The sequence below is a fragment of the Pseudorca crassidens genome, chromosome 15 (assembly GCF_039906515.1).
Source record: "Pseudorca crassidens isolate mPseCra1 chromosome 15, mPseCra1.hap1, whole genome shotgun sequence".
Lineage (NCBI taxonomy): Eukaryota > Metazoa > Chordata > Mammalia > Artiodactyla > Delphinidae > Pseudorca > Pseudorca crassidens.
In genome coordinates, this window is record NC_090310.1 from 13,926,531 (window position 1) to 13,950,746 (window position 24,216).

General features: G+C 45.5%; 1 protein-coding gene across 3 annotated transcripts in view; it reads right to left on the bottom strand.

Moving 5' to 3' along the window:
* CALN1 (calneuron 1) overlaps positions 1-24,216 on the bottom strand; it is a 470,898-nt gene that overhangs the window by 382,305 nt on the left and 64,377 nt on the right. Inside the window, exon 1 of one of the 3 annotated variants that reach the window (XM_067705965.1) lies at positions 12,162-12,299. The exons of the other annotated variants lie outside the window; for them this stretch is intronic. The gene's annotated coding sequence lies outside the window, so the exon portion shown is untranslated. Of the gene's footprint in view, positions 1-12,161; positions 12,300-24,216 lie in introns of those variants that run through there. 3 annotated transcript variants of the gene reach the window in all.

A 24,216-nucleotide genomic window follows, 5' to 3' on the forward strand; every position in this document is an offset into this window, starting at 1 on the left:
GGCTTCCCTGGTGGCACAGTGGTTGAGAGTCTGCCTGCCAACGCGGGGGACACGGGTTCGTGCCCCGGTCCGGGAAGATCCCACATGCCGCGGAGCGGCTAGGCCCGTGAGCCATGGCCGCTGACCCTGCGCGTCCGGAGCCTGTGCTCCGCGACAGGAGAGGCCACAGCAGTGAGAGGACCGCATACCGCAAAAAAAAAAAAAAAAAAAAAAGGAGTCCACATCATTGGATTTTAAAAATGAGGATATCAGTGACCTTTCAAAAAGCAAGTTTACAATATATTAAGTATATAAGACTTACTATAGTAGGGGCCCAACAGTAGGGGCAGACAGCAGCCAAGGGTTAACGGACAAGACAAGAATAAGGTCAAAAAGTGAGTGTGGCAGGGGCGAGACTTCTTTTTAAAAGCTTTGCCCTAAAGAGAGGGAGTGAAATAGGATGGCAGCCTGGGGATGCAGCGAGATCAAGCACAGTTTTAGAGAGACTTACATTGATGAGTTAAAGGAAGGAAAATTTGAGATTTGGGCCCAGGAGAAATGGAAACTGATTAGAATGCATGTGGGGAGGGGAGGAGGGCATTCAAAGGAGAAGAGACTCAGGAATACGGCCATTGTATTTCTGGTCAAGAAACCATCCAGAATTCAATACCAGGATTTGTAAAAAGAATTTAAGACCCAGCTGTTGTTGAACGACCTACATTTTTAATGGAATCAATTTAGCCGACTGAGAACTTAACAAAAATGAATGGTTGGTTTTATTCAAGGTCAAGGGTTGCAAAGGGAATATAGCAATAGGTGCTATAGGAAGGTCCACAGGTATGGGGAATTCAGAGTAGAATTCATGGTCCAGGGTTCTAGGCTAGGCATGCCAGTGATCTCTAAAGAGACAGAATCACTGTAGGCTGAAAGAAAGAGGCAGCCAATGGCATCCTGAAGCGGGGGTCAGCAAACTACGACCACGGGCTGAAATCCAGTCCGCCCTCTGTTTTTGTAAATAAAGTGTAATCGCAACACAACTACATGCATTCATTTACATCTTGTCCGTGGTTATTACTTTCCAGCTACTACAGCAGAACTGAGTCATTGCAACAGGGACCAGAGGACCTGCAGAGCCCAAAATATATACTTTATGCCCCTTTACAGAAAAAGTCTGCCAGCCCCTAAGGAACAGAGGTGAAAATCAGGCAGCAACACCAGACAAACAGGAAGAGAGGGAGAGCCAAGACCAGGCCAAGCCGATGACCAAGGCAGTGGGCATGGGCTGGGGACAGTGAAGCATCGGGCAGCCCCAAGCCCACGGCCAAGGGCAGAGCAATCATGGCACAACTCAGGCAAGGACTAGACCCAGGAGATCCAGGCCAGAGAACAAGCCTGAAGTGAGGGAGAACCCAGGGGTTCCATCTGTTTGCCAGGGGCAGAACCCCCACTAGAGGCTCATGTTAGGGGAATATGATCAACCGATATGAACAGTCCAGCAAGAGTGAGTCACAGACTCAAGGCCCAGTCCTCGCCCTTGAGTTCAATGGGAGGCTGAAGGCCAGAACTGAGTCCATGCATGGCCAACACGGCAAGGTGTAAAGTCTGAAAGTCCAATGGGACACAGGTATCTGATGCTACCGTACACACAGTTGCCCTAAACGACACTCCAACCCTACCAACTGGAGTTTAGTTTATGAACTAGGGTTGGCCCAGAGGTAGGCCCATCAGCGGACACATCTACAGAGAACTAGAAAAGCAAAGACGGGGGAAACAGGACCAGGCCAACGCCATCGGGACCCAGCCCAGCAGTGGGAATTAGCAGGCCTCCACTCAAAGGTCAAAGGGTGCTCCAGGAGGGGAATGGCAGAGTCGGGGTCTGGGTGACAATGTCCTGTGGAAGTTCTCTGCAGCCCCTGGCATGTCCTGGGCAATCAGAATTACAGAGGCAGCACAGCCTGGTTCAGCTGGCAGTACAGCTTAAGGGCATAGCTCTTAGAGTCAAGCTTCACTACTCATTAGCTGTGTGACCTTCAGTAAAGTACTTAACCTCTCTCTGGTTTGGTGTCCTCATCCATGCAAATGGAGACAACAGCAGTGTCTATTTCATTAAATCCTTGTTGAAAGGATTTAATGAGTTAACACATGTAAAGTACTCAGAAAGGAGGACTTATATAACCATTAGCTATAATTATACTGCCTCAGTCTTTATACTAACTTTCATGTGCCCGTAAGAAGTCTTCTCCCACTCTGTTTAAAGATCTGACCTTTGGGAGTTCCCTGGTGGCATAGTGGTTAGGATTCTAGGCTTTCACTGCTGTGGCCTGGGTTCAGTCCCCAGCCGGGGAACTAAGATCCTGCGAGCAGCATGGCGCAGCCAAAAAAAAAGAAAAAGAAAGAAAGAAAGAAAAATCTGACCTTCTAGGGCGAAATAAAACACCCTAAGAAAGCAATGTCCATTTCAGCCCCTCACTCTCACGCCCACTGCCTTTATCTCAAGTTAGTTTAAGAAGCATAAAGAGAGGGGCAGGAAAACGTCCCTGTCAACACTGACATGCTGAAACAGGTGCCTGGAGTTGAAAAAGTGGAAAAAAAGGATCCAACAAAATATAATTTATTAGTCATCACCTGCTGAACATGTCACGGCTAGGTGATAAATGCCAAGAACATCAATTATGAACTATTCTTACAGCGGGTTTAACACAATCCACCGTGACATCCAGAAACCTATATGTCGAGAATGTTCCTTCTTTGTTTGGATGACAGGAGGAAAATATTTGGGGTGGAAATGGTAAATGTAATTATTTTGCATGAAGTAGGGCGGCCTGCGTGTGCATCCCGCATGGGACCAGGCTACTGAATATCTGTCAAGGTGTCAACTCCAACCACAGAAGCAAACAACTTGGTCACACTTCTGTGTCCTTACCTAAATTTGGAAGGAGGGGATGGCGAATCACAGGTATCACTGGCAGTGACATTTCTGGATTCACAGGTGTTTGAACGTAACTATATCCATGGTCTTTCTGCATGTCTGTGTCTTGTGATTCCCTTGCCCCAGGAGCAGCTCCCTCTTCTCTCCAGGAGTCATCCTCCCGCGTCCCTCCTCCTGGTCTCGCATCCACAGCAGCCCCGGCCTGATGGTCTGTGACTCTGGACAAATCTCTCTGAGTCTCGGCATCCCCCTCTCCAAAACTGAGTGGTTTAGACTAGATAATTCCTAACGTCCCTTCCAGCTCTCTGAGCCTTTGATTCTGACTCTATAAATGCTGACCAGGGACGGGACAAAGTGCTGGATCCAGAAAAACAAATAATGCAAGTGATTTGTAATCACGATACCAACTTTTGGGCTCTAATACTAGAGCAATAAGGTTTAAATGTTCAGAGATGAACTTTTAGTGAACATTTAATTGCTCTATTCTTCTTTATAAGAATACAAAGTGAGGGGAGGCAGGATCCGGGCCCCCTGCTCTCCAACCCTGCCTTGAATGAACCAAAGAGGCCATACTCTCATGAAAAGGCGATTCCAGAAGCCATCTGTGTGAAGCTAAGTAACTCAAGAACAGGCTGCTTCTTAACCAGGCCCTGCGCTCCAGCGGCACGTGGAGCTGGTGAAAAATGCAGGTGCACTCAGTCTGCTCCAGGGCATCAGAATTTGCATTTGAACAAGATCCCCTGGCAATGTGCAGGCATTTTCCTTTGAGAAAAGCTGTCCTAAAGCCTTGGTTCTCAAAGCTGGCTGCACAGTGGAATCATCTGGGCGGGGGGGGGGGGGGGGGGGGGGGGGGGCGGTGCTTTGTTCCATCCTCCCTACAACAGCGATTCAGATTTCACTGGTCTGGGATGTGATGGGGCATTGGGACTTTTTTTAAGGCTGCCCAGGGAATTCTAATGTGCAGCAAAGTCTGAGAAGCACTGAACTAAATTCTCAGGTTCAGGTTCTAAAACTCAAATCCAGAGCCAACTAACCACCTCTAGAAAGATCTGTATCACCTTTCCCAAGGCCACAGCAGGGTCACCCGCTAGCTGGAGTGCTAGTTGATGATGGGTCCTCTCCCACGTCCTCCAAGGTACTGGAGGACGTGGCCACTCCAGGAAAAGCTACCTGGCAGCACTGGTGCGCTGTCTCTCTCTCTCTCTCTCTGTCTCTCTCTGTCTCTCTCTGTCTCTCTCTCTCTCTCTGTTTCTTTCTCTGTCTCTTATGGCAAACACAGTGTTTGCCTGCTTCTACAGTAGCACCTTCCATGCAGGGATCTATCTCCAAGCACATGGAACCCTCGGGCCAGCAGCTGGAACTCAGGCAGCCAGAAGAGTCCAGTGCAAATCCTCCTCGGCTTCAGTCCCTTCTGGTGTGCAAGATTCCGAATCAGCCTGCATCATTCCTAACAACTTAAGGCTAAGATCTCTGAGTGAGGACCCACTGACAGTAACCACCAACGTCTATGTTTCCTTCCATTATGATTCCTCCCCGTTACCTACTGCCCTTTGAGGGCCCCACGGATTCTGTGCTTCTGGGTTATTGAAAGCACTTCTCTCCTTAGGTGTGAGAAGCTGAGACTTTGGTGTTTATGTAAAGACAGCACAGGAGCCAAGCTGGGAGCTAGCAGTTCTTGAATCTACCAGGGCTCACAGGTCGGTTAGTATTGGTGCAGCAAACTTGAGGGTTGAGTCTTGGAGTGCAAACAGAACCACCATCCTCAGCTGAGGGCAGATGATCTGTCCTGGACCAGTTACTGCCAAGTGACTCAGGAAGGGGAAGGGGCTGGGGCAACCCACCAAGCAGACTTGAAAACGTCATCCCCGTGGGGAACTGTTGGCAGCTCTACATTCATGAGTTTGCCCGAACGAAAAGTGGTTTAACTGAAGTGATTTCACAAAGTCCCACCTGATCTTTATTGCAGAAAGCCTGCTTGTGTTTGGGAGGCAAGGGAAGGTGGAGACTTCACCTAGCAAGTTAACATGCCTCTGGAAGGGAGACTATGGTGTGGTGGGTCCCATCCAACACGGGCTAACCTGGGCCCCTGAGCTGCTTCTTCATTTCTTCATCTGTAAAATGGGGGAAATGCTAATAATCAGAGAGTGGATGACACGTAGTAAGCACGATGCAAGTTTGCTATTATTACTTGTCACTTCCCACCGGATCCGGAATATGTGTTTATGTGTCTGTGCATGAAATGAATCATCCACCGTAGACCAGAGGAAATAACAGAGCAACTGGTTTTAAGAACAAGTAGTGGGTGCTGGAGGCTGAAATCTCCATCCATGTGCAGTACAGATGTTTTAGGTTTTCTTACCAGGCTATAAAAATGTTTACACAGTAATTAGGCCTGTTATCAGTACACAGATTACACTTTACAGAATGAAGGAACAGCACAAAAACCCTCCCATTTTTCATCAGGTTCAGCACGCTTTCCTAATTCTCGGGTTTACCAAAATAAATTCATTTTTCTAACAACACAGAGCCGGTGCAGAGTGTAGGGAAGAGGCGCTGGGGTGGGGAAAGTGGCTGTGTAACGGAGCGCGTGTCATTTGCTCTCCCTGGTCCTTCTTTTTCCCCATCTGTAAACTGAGATAACCAAGGTCCCTGCTCTCTCATAAACTCCATGGTTCTATTACTTTACAAGCATTCTCTTCTAAGCATGTCTTCACTCTTCTCTTCCCCCAAGAAAGGATGTGTTTAATTAAAATACTGATGGGAAAGGTAGTAATTCTGCTGAATCGCATAATGAGTCTCCCATCCAACACACTAGCATGGAGTTGGTAGCAGTTCATTCCTGACACTGCAATCCCCAAAGCCAGTCTGCGTGGTGAGACCACGCAGGACAGCGTTTCCCAAACACATCAATAGCTCTAAGTAACACTTAGTGGAATACTTTGCTTTTCCCGTTTTCAAAGGATATTATTCCGTGGTCATAAATACGTCACCAAAATAATGAACCAAGCTCCCTGACTTGCACTTCTAAGTTTTCATATGAGCTAACTCGTGTTAATGAAAAAGTAGAAGTGATCTGTAATCATGAACCCAACTTTGGGGCTCTAACACTAGAGCAATATTGTTTAAATGCTCGGAGATGAACTTTTATTTAATTGCTCTATTCTTTATAAGTATAAAGCATGCTTTCAGTAAACACTCTGAATCCTAAAAAAGGCAAGATACCCTTTCTCCTAGCTAAGTTATGTGTTCAAGTTTCCTAATGATTTTGTTTCAAGGGGGAAAAGGTCATCAAGGTTTCAAGCTCTAGAGGAAGGAATCTGGGAGAGTCATTCGGAGCTAGGGTGACCTGTGACAGCAATATTCCAAAACGCTTCGACAAAATATAGATACAGGTATTTGAAATGCAAAGGAAGGAGATCTAACGATCTATGTACGGAAATGTGAATGGTCTGGGGAATGAGAGTGCAGAAAGGTGCTTTCATTTTTTTATGTAACATTTCTGTACGGCTTTAATTTCTTTTAAAAAGAAGAATGTTGGCTTTCATAATGAAAAATATTTTTTAAGCATAAAAAAAAGCCACCCATTGGACAGCTGGTGCAAAAGAAGCATCCTAATTTCTGCCCCAACCAGGACCATGGGTTTTTGACATTAAAATTTCCAGAAATAAAATGGTAGGGAAAAAGTGTTTAGTCGATATAGTCTCACAACACCCCATTCATTCAAGACATTAGTGGTCGTTGGCATCTACATTTTAAAACAATTTGTTTCTGATTATAAAATACATTTGAGTTCATTTAAAAAAACAAAACAAATATTCATAATGCCAACTCCTTGGGACAACAATGTTAACATATTTAGTCCACTTCTTTCTATTATTCTTCTGTACCAAGTTTTTAAACAAAACTGAAATCATACTAGAAATGTGGTTTTGTCCATACCCATATTTAATTGGTACATTAGAAACCACTAAATTAAGGTCACCAAGGCATTTTCTCTCCATCTGTTACTCTTAAACACTACATTTCATTTTATACTCTAATGAATAAAGACTCTCTTTGTTGCACCAAGGGAGTGCACACAGAATGCACAGCGGCCAGGGTGATCTTTTGAAAACGTAAGTTAAATCATGTCACTGTGCCGTTTAACACCCTCCTTGTGCTCCCATCAAACTCAGTATCAAGCCCAAACTCTACAGGGTGACCTCTGAGGCCCCCTCAGGAACTAGCCCCTGCTTCTCGGTACACATCTCCTGCCACACCAGCCTCCTTCCTGTTCCTCTAAAGCACCCTGTGGTTCCTACCTCAGCACCTTTGCACTGGCTGCTGCCACTGCCTGGAAGTTCTTCCCCAGATCTTCCCCCGATTTACCCAGCTTAAATACGGCTCTTTGGTGAGAACTCTCTTGACCACCCAATCTGAAGCAGCCCCTGTATCTGTCTCCATGATATCATCTAATTTTATTTTCCATTTTTATTTTTTTATTGTGTCTTACACCACTAGAATATGAGAGTACCACCTCTGTCTATTCACCATTGTCCCCAGTACCCACACCAGATGCTCAATAAATACTGGTTGAATGAATGAAAATGTTTTCAAAGTACCCAGATTTGTGGGGCATGAGCTTAAGTAACCTACTTAAACAGGCCTTATTCTCAGCAGCACAGCCCCTTAATGAGACTTTTTAAAATAGGCCGTCACCTTCTCCTGTGGCCTGGTAACGGAGAGCGGCCCACAGCCCTGCCGGCAGGAAAACAAGTGGGTTATTTAGTCTGGGCCAGACTTTTATTTTGTTTATCCACCCCGTTACCTAAACCAGAAACTCTGTGGTGACACACTATACCCTTCCTTTCTCTTACTCCTACTCAATCGATCAGTAAGTCCCACCAACTATCCCTCCTGTGGAGGACATGCCCAAGTCTTCTAGCAGGATCATTCCAACTTCCTTTTTCAGAAAAACTACCTCTCCCCATTCGGATGAACTTTCAGAAAACTGTTCCTGATATGAAGACCCAAAGCTATGCCAGTTAGACATTTCCTCTGAGCATTCTGAATGTAACAGAATAATAAAAATTAAAAATAATAATAATAAATATGATGATGATGGAGGAAAAGGCTGGAGATCATTTACTTCCATAGCATCACCTGAGAGAAACCGAAAGACTACTCCAGCCACCAAGATCCCCTCGACTGCCTAATTCCCAGCTGCTCCAAGCCTGGTTCTTCGGGCAGGCCCTCAGCCCTGCGAATTCCCATCAGTACCTTCTACAGCATTCTCCTTGTTTGCTTTAGCTGCTAGCCCAAGTCAGTTTCTGTTGTTTGCAACCCAGGAACCCTAACTGAGAATTCTCCTAAATGTCTGCTCGGTCCATCTCTTCTCCATACTCCCCACCAGAACCTCAGCTCCAGCCGCCTCACTGGTATCACGCCTCTGGTCTACCTCAATGCCAAATCCGCTCTCCACGAGGGCCCCAACTGGACTTACCTAAAACTCAGATCTGACCATGCCGCCTGCCCCCTGGTCCTGACCAAAACCTTCCTTCTACCATTCCAGCCTCTTCTCTTGTCATTCCCTGCCTCACCCTTGAAGCTCCAGGAGCTCCAAACTACCAGCTGCTTCCTCACATTTTCCATATGTTTTCTTATCTCTCACCCGACTTCCTCTGCACTGGGATCCCCAAGTAAGGCTGGCCACTTGATAACCATCCTTCAAGCTCTGCTCAGACATCGCTGCCATGCTAGGCGGGCTGCCTTGCATCTCTGCTCGCAAACGTGCACGCCTCACACGTGGTCTGCCTTCCCCACTAATCTGGGAATTTATTGATGGCAGCCGCCGTGTCACATTCATCTCTCTATCCGTACCACATAATAGACACTGAATACATTTTTGTTAGATGTTAAATGATTAAAACCATAATTCACTCGGAAAGCCCCAGGTTGGATGCAACAACTGTGCTTTCATTTTCCTCCTTTCTAACCACATGCAGAATTATCCTCCAGTGGGGTAACCGGGGGATCGGCCAACGCCCTGCCCATCTCGAGGGATGGTTTCAGCGCTCGAGAGTCAGGACGCACGCGGTTTTAACAAGCATCGGGGGCTGTTTGGTTGTGCTGCCTAATGGTTCTCCATCGCAAAAGGACGTTTCAGACACTCTGACTACATCAGGTTAAGCCTCGAAGGAAGAGCAAAGATGCCACCCACCCCATACCAATGTGGGCGCAGATAGGGAACATGCAAACAAACAAAGACGCGGCAGCCTATAATGAAGCCAATCTGGGCTCGCGCCTCACGTGGCTCCAGTGTGGGCACACGTGGAGGGCAGGGCCTCCTCCCCGACCCCACTGCACCAGGCAGAGCTCCTCCTGTGCCTGAGTTTCCTCGTCAGGAGTGAGGAATGAGATGCTGCCCTAGGTTCACTCAGCAAACACAGAGGGGGCACCCGCCATGGGTCTGACCCTAGACAAGGCACCGAAGGTCAAAGGTTACTTAACCGCTCTTCAGATCATAGGCAGCAGTGTGGAAAGATCCCTGGACTTCCAATCAGGAACCCCAGCCTCTTTGAATGAAACCGTAACCCTGCCTCTTACCCACAAGCTACGTGGCCTCAGGAAAGTTAGTTAACCACCCTCGGCATCAGTTTCCAAATAAGAAAAAATGGGAGTTCCATGAGCTCCAATGTGTAAAGTGTCTGGCCTCAAGAAGGATCCCAGAAATCCGAATTAAGAGGGTCTGCAAAGACCTTAAATGTCCAAAGTTCTCGCTGAGCCACCAGAATTCCTCTCAGTATAAGAACTAGCGCCCCCTTCTGCCACCCACTGAGCACTGCAGAGGCTGTCAGCGCTGGAGTGGGCTGGCAAAGCCAGCAAGACCGCGGACGCCGCGCCGGGGCAAAGTACCAGCCGTCAGATACCTCTCCCGGGCTGTTGACCCGGGAGCACACTGTCCCTCCCAAAGCCACTTGCTATGGAAAAGAAATTTCTAGATTGCAGCCGAACCCTGACCAATACTTGGGCGCTTATCAGAGGCCTCCCACTGCGAAGATAACTGTTAAACTCGGCCAAGCAGCTGTCACACGCGCAGCCTCACCGCCCCCCGCAACCCCCATCACCCCTCAGCGAGGAAAGGGAGCCGTGGGTCTCCATCAAGTCCCGCCCATCGTGCGTTCTCCTCGGAACCAGCTGAATGAAATGATTTTCTTCCTACAAAGCCCTTATGCTGCACCCTCACTGAAGGCCTGATTACTGGCAATAGTTACAGTCCGAGGTCAGAGAAAGGTGATCTCTATGAACAATTCTAAGCGGATTTAGCACTCCTCCAATAAAATATCCGAGGGATTGGGTTTCCAGAGAGTTTTGTTTTCATTACTCCACTTGGATACAGCCAGTAACCAACATCAGTGTTGAAGACCAGCTTCTCAGTAAACATAGCTGTTTTTCAGGCAGCTACTGCCATGAAAAACCCACATGTCTGCAGTGAGCTCAGAAAGGGGGGGGGGGGGCCGCTCGGCTGGGCCTCCACCAGAGCAGGCTGCGGGGTGAACATGGCCCGGGGGCATCCATCGGGCACTCGTGGGGCCCAGCTGCCTAAGGAACCAGCAAAGCTCTGCGGCTCCTGGAGCCCAGGAATGGATCCTTAGCCGGGGTGTCCCAATAGAGCAGCAAGCACGGGAGAGGTCCGAGTTGCCCTCCAGACTTCAGAGCCTCATAGAGACACGTAGCAAAGAAAACGGGGACTCTACCAACACCTCCTTCTTCAGCCCCCAAAGATGAAATAAAAACAAGCCAAGGAGGAGAGCTGGAATCAGGCTGGGATGAAAACCGTGTCCTGCTCCAGCCCCAAGACAATTTCACACCAATGGCTTTAAAACCCTTTCCAAAGCTCTGATGCCTAAATTGAAAAAGAGTTTATCTTTTGGACTGAAGTCAGCAGTTAAAGCAGAACGTGGAAATCCTAAGAGTTATGAGTTTTCACATTTGCACAAATGGCCTATGTGTGTACACACAGAGGGCAGAAATCTACCCATTCTGCCCAGAGAAGGGCACCTCAACTCTATCCCCGAGGCTGCTCTTATCCACGCTAGAATGTAGTTACTATAGTACCGCTAATCAGACTTCAGTGGACACAGACACACACGGCCGGCACTGAGCTGCTCTTCTCCGAGCCCAGCAAAGTGTCCTATTCTGCCAAAAATCAAGCTCAGGGGCTGGGGATGGCGCCCCAGTCTTGGCACCTCAGGAACTGCAGGCACCGTTCCCCGGGGGCAAAGGGCTTCAACACCAAGGGCAAGGAAGGCGCTTGCCCCACACACTGGTCCTTAAAGGAAAAAGAGCAGAGGGAAATGATGCTGGGCGTGGGGGCAGAGGGCACACGTGGCTGGCGCCTCGATGCTAAAAAGTGGCCCTCCGTCCACTCTCGGCGGCCCCACCCCGTCGGGTTAGGCGTCCTCCGCTCTCCCGGGCCCCGACGCCGGCCCCAGAACTACCTGCTGCTGCCTAGGCGCCCTCAGGCCAAGTCTGAGGAAGTTCACTCCCCGTCGCGCCAGTCCGGGAAGGCTGGGGCACCCGGTAAACCCAGACTGCCCGGCAGAGTCGGCGCCCGCCTCTACCCGAGAGCGGGACTCAGGGAGCTGCTGGGGACCCAGGGTCCAGCTGAGTGGCAGCCGAGTCCCGGGCTGGGCTGCAGGAGGCCTCCGGGTGATCCCGCGCTCCCCAGGGCCCGCGGACGCCGGGCGGGTGGCAGCGAGGAGCGTGCGCCCCGGAGGACGAGCAGCCCGCGCCTGGGCTGGAGATGGAGACAATCCTCCGCCGATCGCCATGACTCCCGGCTTCCCGGATACCTGGAAGCCGCCCCGCTCTCCCACCTGGGCTGCGGTGCAGCTCCCCTCCCTTCCACAGCCCCGGCGCCCGCGGCCGGGGGCGCGCAGACTAGCGGCCACTGGCGCGGGGGACTCGGGGAGCGGCTCCCAGCCTGCAGCCCGCACAGTTCCGGGACACCCGGGTGGGACACCCGCGGCCCTGCCCCGGCCCCACATCTTGGGGCTGGCGGCCAGCAGCCACCCCCGGGGAGGGCAAGGCAGCTCGGACAACCCCCAGCCCGCCCGGTGCCCTCTGCCAGCGCCAACAGGTATGGGAGGCGTTGTCGCCCGCCCACTCCGGGGCCAGGGGCCCGCGACAGCCGCGGGTTTGGGGTACGGTACAGAGGGGCGAGGACTGAGGGAAGAGGAGAGGGCGGGAGCGAGCGGGCGGCGGCACTCACCTCTGGCTGGGCCGGGGCCGGCCGCGCGGGCCCGCCGCCCCGAAGCCCGGGTTCCGAGGCGCCTCCGCGCGCGCCGGGGGCTTCTTCCGAGGCCCGCAGGGAGGGGGCGGCGCGGGGGGAGGCGCCGGCGGGCAGCGCTCAGCCTCACGCTCACACCCCCGGCCGGCCGCCGCGGCCCCGCGCCGGCATCCTCGCTGCCGCCGGCTCCCACGGCGCCCCGGGCCGCTCCCCAAGCGCGCGCCGGGGCCGGCGCGAGCCCCTCGTCGGCTCGGAGCGCGGTCTGGGCGCGCTCCTCCTGTCCTTGTCCTCGGCTCCCGTCTGGGGACGCTGCCCCGCACCCCCGGCTCGGCGCGCTCCTCTACCCCTCCCGCTCCCGCTGGCCGTGCAGAGCCCCGGCGCGCGGGCTCAGCCCATGTGCGCGGCTGCCTCGCTGAGCCCCGGAGCCCAGTGGCCGAGGCCCCGCCGGAGTTGCGCGCCCTAGAAACTCCATGCAGCTCCGGCCTCCTCCCCGGCTCCTCCCCGGTGGGCCCCCCGGGGCCTTGAAACCGCCCGCGGCGCCTTCCCCGCCCTGCCTTCGCCCGCGTCAGGAGCCGGGGTTCGGGGCGCGCCTCGCCTCGGGGGGTCTGGGAGACACCACCCCCACCCCTCCGCCTTGCCAATGGCTCCCTCGGTTTCCAGGCAGCGCAACCTGAGGAACGCCTCGGCGCGCGCGCACTCACACTCGCGCATACACACACACACGCACTGCACACACAGGCACACGCGCGGGGGGCGAACTGGAGCTTGGCAGACGGTCCTCCTTCCTTCCTCCCCAAAGAAGCTGCCCACGTTAACTCCGGCAAACTGCTGTTCCTCGGTATTGGACAACTTACCCAAGCGCCCCCCACCTTAACTACTTCATCCCCAGGGCCAGGATCACACCTGCATCCGCGCCCGGGGGGGAGGGCGGGCGCCGAGTTGAGGTGCCGGCGGCCAAAACCGGGGGAGGAGGAGGGTTCGAGGTGCTCACCCCAGCACCATCTAGGGGGTACTTCTGCGGCGATCGCCCACCGACCTCTGATCCCTCTCCCCAGGGACTGAGAACACGTGGTTTGGCCCCCCACTTCCCTTTCCAAGGTCACAGAATGGATTTGACGAGGGGGAGAGGGTGCTTGGACACAGGTGTGAGCTAGGCATCTCAAAGACCGTCTGCAACCTGCCCTGGCACTGCCCCCTGCCAAGTCCATACCCAGACAGACCCCTTTCCTCCTCTACCCTGTGCCTCAAGGGCAACCCGTTAGCTTAGAGCCTCCAGTCACCTTTTCTGGTCCCCACCTGTCTACCTCTCATGTGCCCAGAAGCTGACAGAATACACAGTGCTACCAAGCTTTGTGTCGTCAAAAAAAAAAAGGAAAAGAAAGAAAAGAAAAATCAGAACACCAAGACGCATCTCTGTCTGTCCCATAGACAGAATCAGGCACCTACCAGTCCCTTTCTGCTCCTCCCAAGGGCGCGCCACAGGAGAAGGAACCCACCTGGCTGGAGCAGGCTACTCTTTCCTCACAGCACTCTCTTTTCCAGGGTCCCTAGTTTCCTGCCCCCTCTAGGTGGCAGAAAGACTGTGCCACCAACTGAGAGTCTTCCAATTTCCAGAATCAAAGAAAAGATATATATAAAAATTCTCACACCAATCAGGAGCCAAGCAGGCAATACTTCCATAAGCCTCTTGTCCAAACAACTCAGCAGTCACCTCTGTTCCTGCTGGGGCGTCTGCCAAGAGAACGTGGGCACTGGTGCTGCCAGCCAGCGGCCCAAGTTAATCAGGGTCCCCTCCTTGTCTGCGCCTCCTGGTTTGCAGCCTGGGCGTGGTTCCTCTGAGCCCTCGTAGCACTCATTGCTGGTACCATACCTTTGGCATTTAGCATTTGCTACCTCGTATTCTTACTATCTTTCCTTGTACCTGCCCTACTTCCAAAATTATCTTCGTAAGCCATTGGCTGAATCTTACCTACCTAGTTCAGAGATGTATCAATACAGAGAAAGCACTTCCAAGAGTTTCCCTGAAGGGTCACGGGCAGATGAACTAAAAGAGTGGATAGAGTCTCAGAATGATCTTTCCCACCGATCTCTTAGTTTGGATGAAAGCTGCATCTTCTAGTAATCTGTTGCCTCTGTAGCAGTTGTTCTGTCGTTTTCTGGATGGCAACCAAGTCACCAAAGTCCCTTAAGCAAGTCTATATACACACATGGAGTTCCTGGTAGAAAGTAGATTTAACCATTTAACCAGAGCAGGACACATCTGTCAGATCTCTGCCCTCACTGCCTGTGTGAATTTGGGCAAACTGTTGGTTCTCTCTAAATCTCACTGTCCTCATCTGTCAAATGGGGATAATTAGAGTATCTACTCCGTAAGGTTGTTGTAAACATTAAATGTGATAACCTGGAATAGCCATTCACTCAGTTAACTCAGCTCCAGGCATAGTAAGTGTTCAACAAATGCTGGCTATTGTCATTATTCATGAGTAGTTAACAGATGTCAAAGACATAACCTTGAGGGAAAAAAATCAAGGCTCTCAATGGACATCAAGAACTAGAAAGCCAGGTGGCAGACTTTACACTAAATACAGTTTCCTGGTCCTCACCAACTATGACCGTTTTGAGACTTCCAGGTTAAGAGGGTTGCAGGTTCTCAGGCCCTGGTACCCTTGCTCCAACTTTTATTTATTTGTTCAATATATATTTATTAAGGGTCAAAACGTGTCAGCTCCTTCCTGTTAAATTGCCAAAGAAAATCTTGTACCAAATATCACAATGGAAGCTAAAACCAACATGGAACAAAATGGGTTCCATGCATTTGTACCTTGATTTAGCATAAGTACTCTCTCCAACCCAGAATAATACAGCCCTCCAGCAAACAGCTGGGAGTAAGCATTAACTTTGTTCTATCACCTACCTCTAGCTTTGGGACTCAGAGTTATACAAATCAGACACCTGGACGATTGCTACCTTACCAAGTGGTAAACATTTTCTAACATGGTCAAAGTCATTGCCACCTCTACATCAGCCCTTCCCCTGTCTTTCCTTCTTTTGTTTTACCTGAAAAAGCAGTTCTATATAATAACTACAATAACTACATCTACTTCAAGTGCCCAAGACAGTCATGGGTAGAGGGGGATGACAGGGTCTGTTGCATTCTGAAGAGAAATAGGCAGAAAAAGAAAAAATCATTTGGGTACGTGCTGGAGGGTAACATTTTTCATGTATCCTATCAAAATGCGGACAATGGAATGCATTGGCTTCTTTACAACGCACATTCTCTACTTTGTGGCAGGAGGTTTTAGAGTGGTTTGTTAGGCAGCAACAGAAAACCAGAACAAAATTCAGTATCTGGAAGTAGACTGGCGCTGTAACAAACACTTAAAACGTTGGCTTTGGGATTGGACAACGCAGAAGTGCCTCGTAAGTCTGTTAGTGAAAGCCGCAAGGGCCTCAGGAAGACTCCTGGAAATGACTTGAAGGACGCCAAGAAGACTGTTCCTGGAAGCTGGGAAACAGAGCACCTTAGCCATGTACTGGTGGGTCAGTTAGCAAAACAGTTGCCTGTAGTAATGTGACACAGATGAGAAGGCTACCTAATGAACTCATGGATCTGACTAGAAGAGTTCCAAGTAGAGCATAGAAGGAGCCAACTGGGTTTTTCTAGATGCCTGTAATAAAAGACAAGCAGAGATGAATTAAAGCAGAAATCATTCCATTGTTCTGAGTAGAATTTAGAGGAAATAGAAAGAACCAGGACTTGCTGTGTTCGAGAGAACTGTTGCTCATTCTGACATCTCCAGGCAAAAACATTCAAATCCAGGGCAGTAAAGTGTGGTCTCCAGATAAAGATTAAGTTGGGGATGTGGTGCAGTCAAATCCTTTGTTAAGACCTCACACATATTTAAGGGCAGGCCTAAAAGAGCTTCTAAGAATCCCAGAGACGTGGTCCCTCAGCAGCCTCACCGGGGGCTGAAAATAGAGAAGGGCCTATTCTTCAAGAGGTGTGTAAGTGTAGTTTTTCTCTAGTGGATGGATTCTAGTTTAACTCACAGGAAGCCCTCAATGTTTTTAAAGAAAACATACCAGTTTGGGGCTGAAAGGGACGGAGACAGTACAAAAGGAAAGGAGGCCTTTGGATCCCTGACCGTCCGTGGACAATAAACACGCTGCAAAGAAGAGTTGTTTCTTATGAGAGAGGGAGAATGGCTGATAGAGGAACCAAAAGCCCAAAAGATGAGGCCAAGAGCTGTGAAGAATCATTCCCAAGAAGCAGGACTGGGCCTTAATTAAGGAACCGATGACACGTTCCCAGCTGGATTTCACAATTGCTATGAGCCAGTGTGGCTGCTATAGGAAACACCACCCACACCCTCCCCTATTGAACGGGGTGTCTGTTGCACTTACTGTATCTCTGCCTCACAGGTGTGTGGAGGGTATTTAGTGAAGAGGAAGGAGGAGCTCACAGATCTTCAGATTGAGAAGAACCTCCCCTGAACCTGCTTTAGATGAACTGATCCACGACCTCAAGCCTGAACCTGGTGCCACAAGGAGATGAGACTTTTGGAACTTTTGGATGTGTCTGGGTATGTTTCATGTTAGAAGAATGTAAATAATGCTTGATTGAAGGTGAATTTTTTACCGTGTTGCATTAAATATGGCTGGACATTCTTTAATATTCCTGTCACCAAGTTGGGATCTACATCGCCCTTCCCTTGAATCTGGACAGGATATGTTACTTCTTTAATCGAATAAAGAAGTTATTTTGTTCCAGTTTCCAGGCTTAGGACTTAAACTGGAAGCTTTTATGTCCTGTCTCTTGGAACACTCTCTTAGAGCCCTAAGTCACCATGTAAGAAGTCCAATTACCCAGAGTCTGCCATGCTGCAAGGCAGCCCAAGCTAGCTGTGTGGAGGATAGGAGGCAGCAAGTTAATAAAGGAGAAATGGAGAGGGGGAGGAAGAGGGAAAGATAGAGATAGATATCTGGCCAGTCCCCAGCTATTCTAGACCCTGCTGTAAGAGTCTTCCCAGCTGAGGACCCAGATATTGTAGGGCAGAGAGACACCATCCATACCGTGCCCTGTCTGAATTTCTGACCCACAGACTAAAAGGGGTAGTAATACATTGATGTTTTAAGCCATTTAATTTTGGGGTGATTTGTTATGCAGCAGTAGATAACCAGAAAAATTTGCTAACTTGGAAAGATTTCCAAACTATATTGTAAAGTGAAAAAAGCAAATTGCAAAATAATGTGCATGATACCATTTTTGAGAAAGAAAACTTTGTACATAGTGTCCATAAATACTGGATTGGCCAAAAAGTTCACTCAGATTTTTCTGTAAGATGTTACATAATATTATTGGAATGCTATCTGTTACCTAACTAACTCTGGAGAATCAGTATTAAGGAGACTTCTACTTTTTAGATATATATTATATGAATGTTCTACAACAAATATTTTTAATATTGGCTTAATTTTTTTAATGAGAAAAATACCCTGTATTTTTTTTCAAAGCAATAAACATTAGTATATACCTATGAAAAGAATAACACACTCTCTGCCTTTCAAAAAACAAAAGGTTTACTCTGTGACTGGATTATTAATGAAAAGAGATTATATTGACACATATGCTGATAATTCTTTTGATTTCTAGGATAAGAAAATTTAAGTTATCAACAAAACAAAAACAAGTTATCAACCAAGGGAAAAAAAGAGCTTCAAGAGTGTATGTAACACTAGATCACAGATGAAAAATGAAACAAGAGAGAGAGGGTAACTGGTATCACCCAGGGCTTATACATTCATTTAAGTTGTTAATATGTATGAAAGGAAGAGAAAAATATTTTCCAAATGAAACAGGTAAGAAAGTAAATGGCTTTTTTACATATTCTGGAAAAAATACTCGAAGACTTATATTAGCCAATTAAAAAAATGGAATCAAAGTTAAGAGCTTGAGAATGGGGCCAAGAACGCAGAGAGAAGGAAAGGGCATTGGTGTGAACCTGACATTCTCTGCTGCCTTTGCCTTTGAAACATTAGCTGATTTCCAAGTAACATTGGACCAAAAGGCCAAAAAGATAATATCTCAGAAATTTTGAGAATACCACAGGCTTAGAGAGAAAATAATCAGGTCGCAGTGCTACCAAGACAGTCAGGACCTGAGGGACTAAAACTCAAGGAAAGACGACCTCAGAAAAGTGAATGGATTATTCTGCCCCACTTTCCTCCTAAAGGCATTTGCCTCATTTTAAGCTGCACAAAGTGAAAGGCAAAGAAAAGAAATCAAGCAGCAGCTAAGTGGCTACACAATGAAGAATACGCAGGAATCTCACAATGCCAGCAGAACAAAAATTGGAGCTTAGAACCTTCCAAGAAGGAAGGGCACAAATACACACCCTAAGGTTCTAGTTGAGGCTCCTGAAAGACTATATGCATTAAGATGAATAGAAAACCAGAAGCTTTCAGAGAATCAAATCCATCTTCAAATCACCTCAATTATTGATTAGTAAAAGGTGATCTACATCTATCCTATCTGCCTGCCAGATGAAAACTGAAATCTGAGGGGAGAGAACAACATGTAGAACCACAACAATGTTTCAAATATAATATCTGGCATTTAATAAAAAATTGCCAAACATGCCAGGGGACAAGGCCAAACTGAGAAAAATCAAGAGGAAAAAAACCAGACAGTAAAAACCTAGGTTATCCACATATTGGAGTTATATAAAACAAACATTAAAATGACTGTGATAAATGTTCAAGAAAATGAATGATAAGGTGAATAAATTTACCAGGGAAGAACTAGAATTTATTTTAAAAACAGAATAAAATAGTAATTCTAGAACAACAACAAAAAAATGTATCCAGTAGGTCTTCTTAAAGCAGAACCAACACAGCAAAAGAGATCAGTGAACTGTTAATTAGGTCAGGAGACAATATCTTACTGAAGTATCTTTCCTCTCTTCAGAGGAAAGAATGAAAAATAGCGAAAAGAGCTTGAGAGATACATAGAACATCATGAATAGTCAAACATGTAATTGAAGTCTGAAAAAAAAAGGGGGAGAGACAGGATGTGGTAGATGCAATCTTGGCTGAGAATTTTCCAAAAACTGATTAAGCTACAGATTCAGGAAGTCCTAATAACTCCAAGCAGGATAGATACAAAGAAGGGCACACATAGGCAATCATAATTACATTTCTAAAAACCAATGACAAAATAGTAAAAGACAGTCCCTTCCACCTTTGCAAGCACATGCACACACACACACACACACACACACACACACAAACACTGTACTTCCAAAGGAACAACAGATGACTCCTCAACAGAAATGATAAAAGTTAGTATAACTTACAACCATCAGTATAATTTTGGTGTGCTAAAAGAAAATAACTGTTCATCTAAAATTCTGAATGCAGTAACAATATTTATTAAAAAGAAAGCTGAGGAATTTTTGCTTCTGAGCTACTACCAGACTTTCCCCCAACTGTTAACAACTAGAAAACTACATATAAAAATATATAAATTAGCTGTTTTCAATAATTGGACAATAGCCAGTGAAGGACTGTAATCCATATGAGAACAGAAATAAATGAGATGAAAAACAGAGCTGGATGAATCAGACTCCCTGACTTCAGACTATACTACAAAGCTACAGTAATCAAGACAATATGGTACTGGCACAAAAACAGAAATACAGATCAATGGAACAGGATAGAAAGCCCAGGGATAAACCCACACATCTATGGTCAACTAATCTATGACAAAGGAGGCAAGGATATACAATGGAGAAAAGACAATCTCTTCAATAAGTGGTGCTGGGAAAACTGGACAGCTACATATAAAAGAATGAAATTAGAACACTCCCTAACACCATACACAAAAATAAACTCAAAATGTATTAGAGACCTAAATGTAAGACCAGACACTATAAAACTCTTAGAGGAAAACAGGAAGAAAACTCTTTGACATAAATAACAGCAAGATCCTTTTTGACCCACCTCCCAGAGTAATGGAAATCAAAACAAAAATAAACAAATGGGACCTAATGAAACTTAAAAGCTTTTGCACAGCAAAGGAAACTATAAACGAGACGAAAAGACAACCCTCAGAATGGGAGAAAATATTTGCAAACAAATTAATGGACAAAGGATTAATCTCCAAAAGGCATAAACAGCTCATGCAGCTCAATATTAAAAAAATAAACAACCCAATCAATAAATGGGCAGAAGACCTAAGTAGACATTTCTCCAAAGAAGACATACAGATGGCCAAGAGGCACATGGAAAGCTGCTCAACATTACTATTCATTAGAGAAATGCAAATCAAAACTACAATGAGGTATCACCTCACACCAGTTAGAATGGGTATCATCAGAAAATCTACAAACAACAAATGCTGGAGAGGGTGTGGAGAAAAGGGAATGCTCTTGCATTGTTGGTGGGAATGTAAATTGATACAGCCACTATGGAGAACAGTATGGAGGTTCCTTAAAAAACTAAAAATAGAATTACTGTATGACCCAGCAATCCCACTACTGGGCATATACCCAGAGAAAACCATAATTCAAAAAGAGTCATGTACCAAAATGTTCATTGCAGCTCTATTTACAATAGCCCGGAGATGGAAACAACCTAAGTGCCCATCATCGGATGAATGGATAAAGAAGATGTGGCACATATATACAATGGAATATTACTCAGCCATAAAAAGGAATAAAATTGGGTCATTTGTAGAGATGTGGATGGACCTAGAGACTGTTACACAGAGTGAAGTACGTCAGAAAGAGAAAAACAAATATCGTATATTAACGGATATATGTGGAATCTAGAAAAATGGTACAGATGAACTGGTTGGCAAGGCAGAAATAGAGACACAGATGTACAGAACAAACGTATGGACACCAAGGGGGTAAAGTGAGGGTGGGGTGGTGGTGGGATGAATTGGGAGATTGGGAATGACATATATACACTGATATGTATAAAACTGATAACTACTAAGAACCTGCTGTATAAAAAATAAATTAATTTAATTAAATTTTAAAAGAAAAGAAGAAAGAAATGAGATGAGCCCTACTCTCTGCCTGGATTCTGCCCAGCTCTCTGCCTAGATTCATTTTCTGTACACTGTAAAGGGAAAAGAAACCAAAGCACAGCACAGTGGTCTCACTGAGTTGAGGAAACAGAGATCACACTTCATGGAGGCTTAGATAGCTGGAATTTGTCAGGTAGAAAACTGGAGAGAGAAAACAATGCAGCAAATAGCTGAGAAAATCTTCATAGGGATTCCCTTGAGTTCCTGGTTGATAACTAAGATGTACAGTCACAGGATAAAATTCCACGAGGTCAGGCAAAGAACAGCTGGTAGAGAGCTGTAAGCTGAACAATTCCTAGGGTAAGAAAGAAATGGAAGACATTTAAGTTCTGATGAGCCTGAGTGGACAAAATACCTGGGATTCCAGTAGAGACCCCAGGTAGATTGTGCCTTAGAAGTAGTACTGAACTAGCATTAGAATAGAAGTTATTCTAGTACTACAACCAAGCTTAAAAAAAAATCATCAAATGGATCAAGCTAATTCTCAAGTAACTTATTTGCCTAACAAACTTCAAAACTCTTTAAGAACAACAACAAAATCCGGAAATTCTAGTGTAACATTCACAGCATCCATAGACAAAGAAGCAGAAATAACAGGAATAATGGAATTAGCTAATGGGGGCTTTCATATAGCTATTATAAATATGTTCAAGGATTTAAAGGAAAATATAAACACTATAAATAAAGGAGTAGAAATTATTTTGAGAGCAAATAAAATTCTGGAGCTGAAAAATATAGTATTTAGTATTAAAAAGTTGCCTGATGGACTTAACATAAGATTAGATGCTGTAGAAAAAAAAGACAAGTGAGCTTTCAGACATAGCAATAGAAACAGAAACACACAGAGAAAAATCCTTGAAAAAAATAGAGCTCAGTGAATTTTGGGACAATATCAAGCAATATTGATAACATATGTTCAATTTCAATACCTTAAGTCTGTGTGTGTGGTGAGGAAGTTAGGCAGAAAAAAATTTTTTGAATAACTAATGGCTAAAAATTTTCAAATTTGATAAAAGCTATAAATACATAGATCCAAGTGGCTTAATGTACTCCAATGTACACCATAATTAAGCTGCTGAAAACCAGTGGCAAAGAGAAAATCTTAAAGCATCCAGGAAAAAAGGGCATGTTCTATCAGGAGAACAGAGGTAAGAATCAACTAACTTCTTTTCACAAATAATGCAAGCCAGAAGACAATGAAACAGCATCTAAAGTGCTGAAAAAGAAAACAAAAACAAACAAAAATGTCTAGAATTCTCTATCCAGCACTCTACTCAATACTCTGCAATGGCCTATATGTGAAAAGAATCTTAAAAAGAGTGGATATATGTACATGTATAACTGATTCACTTTGCTGTACACCTGAAACTAACACAACGTTGTAAATCAACTATACTCCAATAAAATTAAAAAATAAAAAAAATATAAAATACCACATTTCCAAATTCAAAATTAAAAAAAAGAAGCCATAGAATTCTCTATCCAGCAAAAATATTCTCCAAATTTGAAGATGAAATAGTTTTTCAGATAAACAAAAAGTAAAAGAGTTTATAGCTATCAGGCTGAAGTAAAATGATAACCATTAGAAACTCAAGAATGAGGACAGCTGGACATGGTTAATATCTGAGCAAATATAAACAATATGGTTTTCTCAGTTTTAAGTTTCTCTGAAAGATAATTGACTGTTTAAAGCAAAAATAATACCAATGTACTACAGAATTTATAATAAATGTATAAATAAAATGTGTATGACAATAACAGCACAAAGGATGGGAAGGAAGAAATGGAAGTATACTCTTATAAGATACATTGTCCATGAAGTAGTATAATATTATTTGATATTAGACTGCTATATGTTGAAGGTCCATATAGTAAACCCTAGAGCACAGAGAGATAGCAAACAATCTCCAATAGAGGAGATTAAATGGGATATTTGAAAAATAACTAATGCTAAAGAAGGCATGAAAAGAGGAAAAAGTAGAGATGGGACAAAGAGAAAATGAACAGCAGAATAATAAATTGATACCTAAATATATTGTTAATTACATTTAATTTAAAGAGTCTAATGCTACAATTAAAGGGCAGAAAACATCAGGCTGGATAAAAATACAGTAAGATTCAACTATAGACTATTGACAAGATACACTCTTTAAATATACAAACACAGATAGGTTAAAAGTACAAGGATAGAAAAATACATATCATGAGAATATTAATCATGAGACTTCTGGAACAGCTATATTAATATTGGACAAGATGTATTGCCAGACATAAATAGCATTAATTCATAATGATAAAGAGCCAATTCATTAAGAAAATATAGTAATCCAAAATGTACCCATAACAAAGCTTTTAAAATACATGACGCACAATACATGAAGAAAACAACAAATCCACAAACATAGTGGGAGACTTTAACACACCTCCCTCAGCACGGATAAAACATGTAAAGATATAGAAGACTTGTCAAACACTAGCAAATAACTTGACCAAACAATGTATAAAGCACTGCATTAGCAACTGCGGGATACACAATCTTTTCAGATACACATGGAATGTTCATAAAAGACCATATGTTGGGCCTCAGGAGGATCCTCAATAAATTCCAAAATATTGAGATCATACAGAAAACATTATCTGACCACAATAGAAATAAATTAGAAATCAATAAGATACTTAGAACATGCTCATATATTTTATAAGTAAAATACAGTTTTACATAATGCACAAGCCAAAGAATAAAAAACAAAGGATGTTAAAAAAAAATTTAGACTGAATGAAATGAAAATGCAATGTGTTAAAATTTGTGGAATGCAGCTAGAACAGTGCTTAGAGGGAAAATTATAGCTTAAAATGTTTATTTTAGAAAAAGATGAAAGGTTTAAAACCAATATTCTAAGATTCCACTCTCAGAACTAGAAAAAGAGCAAATTAAACCCCAAG